Here is an 11482-nt window from a genome sequence, read left to right as displayed (position 1 = left end):
TTTTATACCTCAAAAATACCTCTTTTGTTACAAGTGTAAGAAAATAAACCTGGTATACCTTAAAAATCTCCTTATCAGTCTGGTTGATTTGAAGTGAATTTTAAACAACCTCAAAACAAGCTGAAGTATCTATAAATCAACCTCGTACACCTTAATTACAACCTTTACGAGGTATAATTTTTATTGCTGTTTTCTCTGCAACCTTAAATATACCTCAAATATACCTCAAAACAACCTTAATACCTCAAAAATACCTCAAATCGACCTTAAATATACCTTAAATTTTCATAAGGGAGCTTGTATACTGCTGCGTTAAAACATATACATTTAGGCAAAACAAAAAGAATAGGTTACATTTGAATAAATTACAAACAATAAAATATACTGTGCGTAACCTGCTGTAAGGATTCACCAGTAACCTTACCCTAAACAGCGACGAGAAATATTTCGATTGTTCTGTCTTATTGCTAAGCCTACAACAATAGCCTCAAAGAATATCTTCCGACTTAAATAATGCAAGATCAGGACGCGTCTTTAAAACAAAAATAATGACATTTAAGTTTGAAAATTGAAGCATATTTGATTAAAAGTGATAAAGCTAAATTAATAAATGTCAAGCACACTTACCGAATTTCGAGGAAACTTTCGATTGTAACCACACACGTCATTTGCCGGCTAGCACGGAACTCTGGGAAGTGAGCTAGTTGATATGAAGTGTATTTTAAGCAGCCTTAAAACAACCTGAGGTATAAATAAAATGACTTCATACACCTCAATAAATACCTCACTCTCTTTAGTTGAAAAAAGGTATATTTTTTATACCTCGTAAATACCTCACTCTCTTTAGTCGAAATAAGGTAAATTTTTTTATACCTCAAAAATACCTTTTTATTACAAGTATCAGAAAATCAACTTGGTATACCATAAAAATCACCTCTGGTTGATTTGAAGTGAATTTAAAACAACCTCAAAATGAGCTTAGGTATAAATAAAATGACTTCATATACCTCATTAAATACCTCACTCTCTTTAGTTGAAATAAGGTAAAAAAATTTATACCTCAAAAGTACCTCTTTAGTTACAAGTGTGAGAAAATCAACCTGGTATACCTTGAGAATCACCTCATCAGCCTGTTTGATTTGAAGTTGATTTTAAACAACCTCAAAATAGGCTGAAGTATATGTAAAACAACTTCGTACACTTTAATTACAACCTTTACGAGGTATAATTTTTATTGCTGTTTTCTCAGCAACCTTAAATACACCTCAAATATACCTTAAATTTTCGTAAGGGATTGTAATAATAAAAACTTTCATTATTTAAACTTGTTTGATAATATCTGCTAATATTTTTCAGCTAATCAATGATGAAAGTTTTCTACTTTTTACTTGTTCTCAGCTTGATTGCAGTTACTTTCGCCGCAATGACTAAAAAGCCAAAAGCAAAAGTAACAGCTTGTAGAGTGCAAAGAAAAATGGCCAAAGACTCTGGTATGGGCTAATATTTTTTCTTTCAAACATGATATTTTATTTTATTTAAGAAGTAAAAATTCGAGCGCTCTAAATAGTCGGAAATTCAATTGGTGATATTAGCGGGATTTTCATGGATTTGTTTAACAAAATTATGCTAATTAACCCTTTTGAAGGCCGTGGTAAGTATACTTATCACCACGTTTTACCACTTTTAATTTAGGTTATCATTTTTCAATAACTTCAGCTTTCTTGAAGTGAGTTTGAATAAAATTGATAACCATTTGTCACTTTTAAAAAAGGTATAAAAGTTATAAAATACATAATTCCTTTTGAAGTTCGTAGCATTTAAGGAATTTATTTTATAAATAATGAAAAATTAAAGTCAGTAAGTACCTAATAGGTCATGTTAAATATATTTACCACCAAAAAAATGGCATTTTTATAAACTAAATGAGTTTTTTTTTATATCAATTACTGTTCTTAAAACAATTTCAATTCCAAGAGTACTTTAATTTACCTTTACTAGAAATAAAGGGCCCATTAAAGGGTTAAATTCTCTAATTGGCACCTATAGAAAAGTAATTTAATGGAGTAGAGGAAGGCTAGCATAGACATAGGGCTAGGGTAGACAAACGGAATATTTCTGTCATTTATCCTCAGAAAATTCTCTATACAATTTGGCAAAGCTGTGTTACACTTTTACACCCGTTTCTTTACCAGTCATTTCAGTTACAAAGCAAAATATTGGAATGTTAAGTAGTAAATTAAAAGAAATATTGTGAAAAGTAGCTTTTTTAATGTTGCTTATTATTTATTTTAATATGCTTATTGTATTAAATAAACTTTATTTCAGTTCTGCTTGCTTCATCTATAGTTGATTCAGCTCTTGCTAAACACACTAGATTTAAAAATACTTCTTTGAATCCTTATAGAGAAATTGTTAATTTACCATTTTTTTCTCCAATTTGCTAAAAAATTGCTAATATTCTCTCCCGTCTAAATGTCTTCGCACTATTAATTTTGCTTTTTAGTTGATTGGTTGTTATTTTATTTCGATTAATACACATTATCAGCATTAAATAAGCATCATAGTGGTCAATACGAGTAATAGCAAACCAATATTTTATGGTTCTTAAAAAGGACATTTGATGAACTAACTCGCATTTGTGTTACATGGAAAGGAAAACTAAGAAAATATCCCACGGTTAGCACGACGGTAAGGAGATTATAACATATGATCCGTCTACCACGTAAGATATTTTTTGCTCCCGATTCGGTTAGTGGGAGGCTAGAGCAGAAATCATATCAACCTGCCAACGCCTTGATTTGAGCCTGGGTCATCTAACTAGAACGCAAACGTTCTATCCCCTAAAATGCCACGGCACTCACGTCGATAATTAATTTTGTCTCACACAACGAATAAAAAATAACTGAGCATTAAAAAAACGCGCCAAGAACTTCTTTTTTTTTTCTTTTTTTAATGAGAGCTAGCTGTAGGTCAGAAAACACTACTAATGAGTTCTTTAAAATGTGTTAGAAAAGACTGAACAGAGTCGATGCAGTTGGATTTTCATCAGTGACGAGCGTTAAATTAATAAATAGAATCCATTTTGCAAACGTCTCTATTATATAGTTGAAATTTTTAANGTGGCAAAAAGTGTGGACATTTTTTGAAAGTTTCATGTTTTTCAACTTTGTGTGCTTGTAGAATATATTAATTTTCACTTAAATACAAACGTTTATATTTCAAACTGAAAGTAATTTATTGTAAAATTTAATAACAAAAACAGAATTAAAATATCTGTATTACAAAGAAAGTTATGCTCATTTTAGTAGAACAAACAAGCACAATCGTTTTGAATAATGACGTGTTTTGTAATAAAAGCGTACTAGCCAATCACAAATACTGTTCTTAGGACCAATCAAATGTCTGTAACTATAGTTTAGGTTATTTGGATGGTTAAAGAGTTATTGTTGTGGAAATATTTTTTGGAATGATGCATACTAGTACAATTAAATAGAGTATTGCTGTTTTTGAATATTTAAAGTTTTTTTTAAAATTAAACTAATTTTAAACAATGTCATCAACAAGAAGAACTAATTGGACATCTACAAAAAGAAGACGAATTGTCATATTGAGAAAAAATGGCCTCTCTTATGCTGAAATTGCAAGACAAGTTGGTGGTTCAGTGACTTATTCTGGTGTACGAAAGTTTTGCTTACGTTATGAAAAACCGAAATCAGTGAAAAGTAAAGCCAAATCAGGCCGAAAAAAATGAACAAGAGCTACTGCCGATAGAAAAATTAAACGGCTATGCCTTCAAGATAGAAAAATTTCATCAGATGCCATTAGATGTGAAATGAATGCAGCGGGTATTGCAGTAAGTTCAAGAAGGCTATCAGGAATTGGACTACAAGCTAGAATTCCGAGGAAAAAACCATACTTAAATCAAAAGCAAAGTGAAAAACAAGTTAAGTGGGCAAAAGAACACATTAAATGGTCAGAAAATCAATGGAAGCAAGTAATCTGGAGCGATGAGAGTGAAATATCGCTCCTTGGTAGTGATGGTTGAAAATACGTGAGACGTAGAGTAGGTGAAGCACTTCCTCCTGATTGCATTGAAGCAACTACAAAAAACCCAACAAATGTCATGATTTGGGCATGTATGTCTGCAGATGGTGTGGATCAAATTCAAGTGATTGATGGCATCCTGAATGCAAAAAAATACATCGAAACTGTCCTGAAACCAAAATTGATACTTCCATCAGGGATCTCTTCCCCAACAACGCGCCATTTACTTTTCAGCAGGATTCAGCTCCTTTCCACATAGCAAAATTATGCAAAGCATGGTTTCAAAATAAAGGTATAGATATATTACCATGGCCAGGAAACAGCCCTGATCTCAATCCAATTGAAAATTTGTGGCTATGTTTGAAAATTCTTGTACGAAAAGAACGTCCATCCAATAAAAGACAACTTATTTAAGCTATAATTGATTCTTGGCACCATGTGATTACGAAAGATGAACTCCAAACACTCGTTCACTCGATAAAAAGACGCTGTGAAACTGTCTTAAAAAATAAGGGTTATCCTACTAAGTATTGATTGAGTAAGTATCACTTCAAAAAAATACAAGTCTAAGATAGATCTTGCTATTAGTTGCATAACTTTTTTTTGTAATACATATATTGTAATACTGTATTTATTATTAAATTCTACATTAAATTACCTTCAATTTGATATATAAACGTTTGTATTTAAGTGTGAAAATGAATATATTCTACCAGCACACAAAGTTGAAAAACACGAAACTTCCAAAAAATCTCCACACTTTTGGCCACCACTGTATATATATATTCATATTTGACATATATTATACACATATATATCTCCAAACTACTAAATCGCATTTTNTATATATATATGTTGGAGGTTGGTATAAAGGTAAAAACAAAATATAGCCGCTAGGGGTATAGCAGTAGAGGTTTGATACGGGTTTGCATCCTCCTCTCCTCCCAACCACTTTAAGGATTTGGTGAGGGATTGTGAAGATTTCTATATTTTTAAACGATTGATAAACAAAACTGTACTATTAATTAAGACATACCGTTGAAAATGCATTTATATCATCCATGTAGATTAAATCTGCTGACGCATTTTGTTTACAGATGACATTTCTCCTTACTGTCACGTTGCTTCGTATGCGCTAGATCTTAGTACATATGATGTTCTGCTAAATCTTAGTATGTTGATAACCCTGTAGGTTTCCTGTAGGTAACAGCAGTTTCCCGCGTAATTTACGTAATGGAAAAGCAGGATATTTCCTCCTTTTTATGTGCTTTGATGATGTCTCAGCAAGCTGCTGGAATTAGTTTTTAAGTATATTCCTGTTTTAGACTAGACAAAGAAAGTGAAGCATATATATATTGTGATAATTCTTCTTCTTCTCTCTTCTTGATTTTTTTTTAATAATTCAGGTGACCCAAAAGAATTTGTTCCTAAATGTACCAAGGATGGTGACTATGCCTCGATTCAGTGCAGGCAGGGATGGTGCTGGTGCGCTGACAAATCCGGCAACTCGCTGACTAAATCTCAAAAGTCTAAACCAGACTGCAATGCTCAATAGAACATTGAATTATTTGAACTATGTTTGATATTTAAATTGTCATTAAAAGCGTAATAAATTTATTTCTGAATTAGTGATTCACTCAATGTTTTTCTTTTAAATTTTGAAAAAAGCTTTTACTTTTGCATTGCACAATGACAAATCATTTGATAGAAATTAATAGCAATACACGAGAAGAAAACGGATACTATGCAGTGACTCATAGTATGCATGGTTGTTTTGGTGTGCACTCAAGAATGGCAAATAATTGATCAAATCACAGCTAACAAAACCTAAATACAAACAATAATGTGTAGAACACTGAACAGAGATGCCAACTGCTCCGGACGCGCTTAAATAATTAAAAAAACGGTAAATAACTACAACGTATATTTTGCAAATATTTGACTATTTTTGCTTGCTTTCTAAGAGGTATAGCATAACATAAATATTATTAAGTGGTGAATTATATAAGCTTGCGAATTATTTAGAAATAGTGGTGGATAAAAATCTAATGTGCGCGCCGGCCAATTATTAAATATATTCTAGTGCAGGAACCAGTCTTGTATATACGTTATAACTTTCAATAAATCGTGGTTGTAAGGTTATTTTATTCAAACCGAAAACAACCTGGATATTGTTGGTTCTAATGCCGATTGCCACACGAGCAAGCTTGCTTGGTGAAACCGAGCAAATTTAAGACAGAGTGTGCGATTCTTGTTTTTCAGTGGTGCCATCTATGGCCAAGATTTCGACTTCTGCCACATCATACATCACACCTGTTTATAAGGCGGACCCATTCATGCATCCATTCATTCATCCACAGATCGTAATTTTGACCTGAATCAGAGAACGATCGATCTCCAATCCAGTACCCCCAGAGGTTTTGATTTGTTATGGGAACATGGAGAACTTTTGCGACTCGACAGATTTAACGTGCATCAGTCACTTTAATACACGGGGAGTCTTCGGCCGGTGGGGTTCGAACCCACGAACTCTCGGACATGGGCCCGTCGCCTTACTGACCAGGCTATCCCGACTGACAATTCTTGCACTTGTGTGAAGTGTTTCACTCACAACAAGATGGATTTTTTCTTACTAGGATGCAGTACAGTCCTTTATACACTGCTCTTGTCAGAGATGGCGGCAAATGACCTGTTTACATATAGGGACCGTTGCAATCTCTCGAACATTATGAGCTTTGGCATACGCCAGCTCGGTAAATATTTCTGTGACAATCGTAAGTATGACCTATCATTCCAATTAGAAGCGCCATTCATTATAAACATGTCAGTCTCTTCACCATGCTTAAAACCACTTATCGCGCTTGAAATCTCAGCCATCAATAATTGCGAAGAACATTATTTCGTTAGCGCAACAGTTTGTGGTTTGCCCGACTCCCTATAGCCTTCCCCCCCTTGTGTTGCCAACCAATCACAGATGTAGTTCGTATTAAAGTTAGGGGACACAATTTTGAACATTTTTAGTAAATATTGTATTTTTGCAAAGAAGTGCCTTGCATTGATTTTGTAAATAAGCACATTTTTATCACATGCCATTTTTTTNAAAAATTAATTTTAGCGTAACTTGTCCACTATTACTTATAAAAGTGCAGGCCATATGGCTAGATTCTTAAGTTCTGATAAAAGTTTTATGAGAGATCCATTTGCTTTAAAAATTTCTACTTTGGTTCGCTACCACTAGAAAGAATTATTTTCAAAATCCTCATATGTTGGAGGGTATGTTTAGTAGTATCACTTTGTTTACTGGTTATAAGACTAGAATTTCATGAAAAATGGATGATAACAAATAGCGGAATATATTTCATAATTTTTGTTTTTTTTTAGACGGTTGGAACATTTTTTTCGTTATTAAATTTTTTAATAATTTCCAGATTTAAAATTATTTATTATTTTTTTCTCTGTGTGAGAGAGAACACATTCAATTTAGAATTTAAAAAAATATTTTTGCTGCGTAACTATTTCATATAAAATATATAAATATCATTTAGTTACATATTCAAATCTGAAATTTGTTTTGTTTCGAACGCTACACATTCTTTTCAAAATGCTATTTTTAGTTTAAATAATTTTAAGCATTTGAAACGTCAGAGTTTACTATAGATTTATATGAAATCACTTCGTTTCTAGTAACTTTATAAATACCAATTGCGATGAAACAGGATTGGACTTGAATTTGTTTTTCAATTGTATAGCGTCTTCTTAAGGAATATTATTTTCCTTAACAATAATTTGCTGTAATCACAATTGTCCCTCGCGTCTATTCTTAGAGAAAAGTTTTGAAAAGTAGAGTGTTATGTCACCATTTATATTTTTCAGCGTTTAAAGAAATATTGTAGAATGTCTTCCAATAACTCCTTCAACTATTTCTTACTCCTGCAATGAATTATTTAATTCCAGCTCTTATTTTTCTTGAGAATAGAATGAGCGAAACTATTTCTATAATCACGCTAACAGGACTCTCAGAAACCTATTTCAGAGAACAATCTTCATGTCTCTTTTACGATTTTTTAAAGTCGAAATCAATTAATATGACTGCTAAACTTCGAACTGTAAATTAAGTAAATCCAAAAAAATTATAACAGCAAAATTAATGAAGTAAAATTAAAGAAAGAATCTAAAACCATTTTAATTGAAGCCTGCTTGATTTTCTGCGATCTTAAATATTCAAAAAACTTAAGCAAATTGCACAAACCTATTTAAGGGAATTTTGAATGTAAGTTATTTCTTTACCAAAAAACAAATTATTTAACATGTTGAATGCCATTTGGATCACCGGTGACCGGCGAAGCCAAGATTATTAGAAACACATAATTCGAGTAAATTTGTAATTTTTTAAATATTATTATCGTTACTAAAATGGTTTGAAGAAATTAATGCAACATAGAACACACAAAGATAGTTTTATTTGTATACACAGAGATGCCAACTTGCTCAGGACAGCGAATAAATATTTTCAAGTGGTAGTTTATTAATTGTTATTCTTGGTTTAATAAATTCAATTTAGTAGATTTTTATCCACCACTATTTGTAAACAATTCGCAGGCTTAAATAATTCACCACCTTTTCAGTTACATAGAGGATGCCAACTTACTCCAGACAGCAAATATACATTTTAAAGTGGTAGTTTATCAATTGTGATTCTTGGTTTAATAGTCAATTTAGTAGATTTTTATCCACCACTATTTCTAAATAATTCGTAGCGTTATATAATTCACCACTTTATACTGCTTATGTCATGCTATACCTTTTAAAATGTAAGCAAAAATAGTCAAATATTGGCAAAATTTACTTTGTAGTTATTTACCGTTTTTTTAAAATTATTTTGGTGTCTCCGGAGTAGTTGGCATCTCTGGATAAATCTTGCGAAACCTTTTAAAAATGTAGCAAAATGTGTCCAATATTTGCAAATTTAGTTTGTAGTAATTTACCGTTTGGCCAGACGGGCATGCCATGAAAAATTAGCTAATCATTCAACGTGTTAATTAAGTAAAATTAAAAATAGAAATTAAACCATTTTAATTGTAACCTGTTTGAGTTTCTGCGATCTAAAAAATTCAAAAAGCTTAAATAAATTGTATTTAGTTTTATTAAGCTATTTAAGAAGAATTTTAAATGTAAGTTATTTCTTAATCATAAAACTAATTGTTTAAAACTTTAACCTAAAACATCGTGTCCATATTTTTATTTGAAGTTTTTAAAAACTCGGTCGTTTCGCCACCATTTTTTTTAAGAATTCGAAAACAAATAAGGCTTGACTCCTTCAACCATTTCTCAATTTGATAGAGAATGATTGAATCCCAGTATTTATTTCTCCTTGAGAACAGAATAAATAAAACTATTCCTGCAATCACGCTAACAGGTCTCTCAGAAACCTATTCCAGAGAACAATCTTTATGTCTCTTTGACGATCAACTAATGTCGAAAACCAATTAACAAGACTGCGAAGCGTCGAACTGTAAATTAAGTAGAACCTACTGCTACAAGACACTTCAACTCAATGGAGAGGTTTCCCCGTTAATGACTTTCCCAAAAGTAATGAATGACAGTTATAATTTTGACATTAATAACTGAAAACGTACCTTCTTCCATTCCTGTTTAATTTAAAGCTTTAGAATTAATGAGTTTTGTCACTTTCGACAGGTGACTCGAGTAGAGTTTAAAACACATTATTAAACTAATGTAAACTGCTAATGAAGCAATAGATAGAAATGGTTCAAAATATTTTTATGACAACAAAATATCATTTTTGGAGTGAAACTTATACAGAGATGCTAATTTGCTTCGCTTTGTAAACATATTTATATTCAAGTGGTGGTGAAGTTTAAATTATATTTAGTTTACTTAATTTTATTTTAAGTTATTTTGCTACTACTACGAGTCGAAAATTCAAAACCTCATATGGAACATAAATTTGTTGTATTTACATCGTGGAGAGCCATTAAAAATTGACAAAATTATCCATTTACTCAATAATTGTTACTTTTTAATTCGCTGCCACTTTCGAGACGCCAACTTTCTCCGTTTTGTAAAAAATTATCTTCTAGTGGTAACGAATTTTACGTTATTTTTAGTTAAAACGTTGCTAATTTTACTCGGCTTGTTCGTCTGGCCACACGGTAAATCACTACAAACTTAATTTGCAGTTATGGACAGATTTGGCCAGTTAATAAAAGGTTTAGCATGACATTTCAGAAAATAGTGGTGAATAATATATACCTACGAATTGTTTAAAAATAGTGGTGGATAAAAATCTACTAAATTGAATTTATTAAACCAAGTATCACAATAATTAAGTAAATTTTGAATAAATATTCGGCAATTCCATAAAAGAGTGTAAATTTTACAATTCTATATCATGTTATACGCTATCAGTCAGCTGTTTTTCGTGGCCTATGTGAAAGGTCAGTGTCAGCAAGCTTTGGCAGACGCAGTCTAAATGTAATTTCAGTGCCAGCCACCGGTGGTTGACGCAGCCTAAATATAATTTCAGTGTCAGCCACCGGTGGTTGACGCGGCCTAAATGTAATTTCAGTGTCAGCCACCGGTGATTGACGCGTCGCTCAACGCGTTAAATAATTTTCCTTTCGTAATTTTTCCACCACAGTGTATCAAAAATGTAACACTAGTTACTTTCGACCAAAAATCGTAGCAAATTAAATATCAATGTTGCAACTGGCAAAACGAATCTCTAAATTCAGCGCAAAATTAAAGATATAAGATAAACTCATAAACAGTTTTCCACCACTTTTTAAATTTTTTTAGACTGTGGTCGCTCTGAAAACATTTGCGTCCACCCTAATATATTATTAATGTAAAATTCATGGATGCTACGGGATACTAAAAATGTAAAAGGTGGTAGAAACTCACTTCATTTTTATTTTTAATCTGTTGAATTATGTAACCGTAATGATTCATGACCTGCATTTTCTTTTTTAAACAAAAACTACATTTTTATTTTATTTTATAACCGTCGTTGAACTGCCGACCCGACTTTGAGTTTACGACTACTAATAAGAAATTCCGTAGCCTTGTAATTTTGAACCCAACCCAGAAGACAAGGGAACTCCTGGATCAAGTATTGGGATAAATTTTGCTTTCGTGGAGGACTTTTTGATGGAACTTTCCCGTTTTTGCGTAACATGGAGAGGAAAACCACGACAACCTCCCAATGTATCCAAGAGTTCCCTTCCATTTTGGATCGAAAATTATAAGGCTACGGAGTTGAATTATGGTTGACGTAAACCCTAAATTGGGTCGGATGCTCAACCACAGTTACAATTTGGTATTGTAATAAATAGGAATTTATTGGAGTTTTTTTTGTATCAATACTTTTTAAAGAAGGGTTATTTTTCAATAGATGGCACCACTATGATAAAATTTA

The 11482-nt window shown here is 32.1% G+C and overlaps 1 protein-coding gene and 1 non-coding gene across 2 annotated transcripts in view; both read left to right on the top strand.

Annotated features, from left to right (window-relative positions):
• Window positions 1-5676, top strand: part of LOC107452228 (uncharacterized) — a 7919-nt gene extending 2243 nt beyond the window's left edge. Inside the window, exons 2-3 of the transcript XR_011636911.1 lie at window positions 1357-1490; window positions 5451-5676. This is a non-coding gene — a transcript (uncharacterized protein). The remainder of the gene's footprint in view (window positions 1-1356; window positions 1491-5450) is intronic.
• LOC122271340 (protein CEBPZOS) overlaps window positions 1-11482 on the top strand; it is a 150653-nt gene that overhangs the window by 133582 nt on the left and 5589 nt on the right. The gene's annotated exons all lie outside the window — the stretch shown is intronic.

Source organism: Parasteatoda tepidariorum, chromosome 6 (assembly GCF_043381705.1).
Source record: "Parasteatoda tepidariorum isolate YZ-2023 chromosome 6, CAS_Ptep_4.0, whole genome shotgun sequence".
Taxonomy (NCBI): Eukaryota; Metazoa; Arthropoda; class Arachnida; order Araneae; family Theridiidae; genus Parasteatoda; species Parasteatoda tepidariorum.
This window is presented reverse-complemented; position numbering and strand designations above follow the sequence as displayed.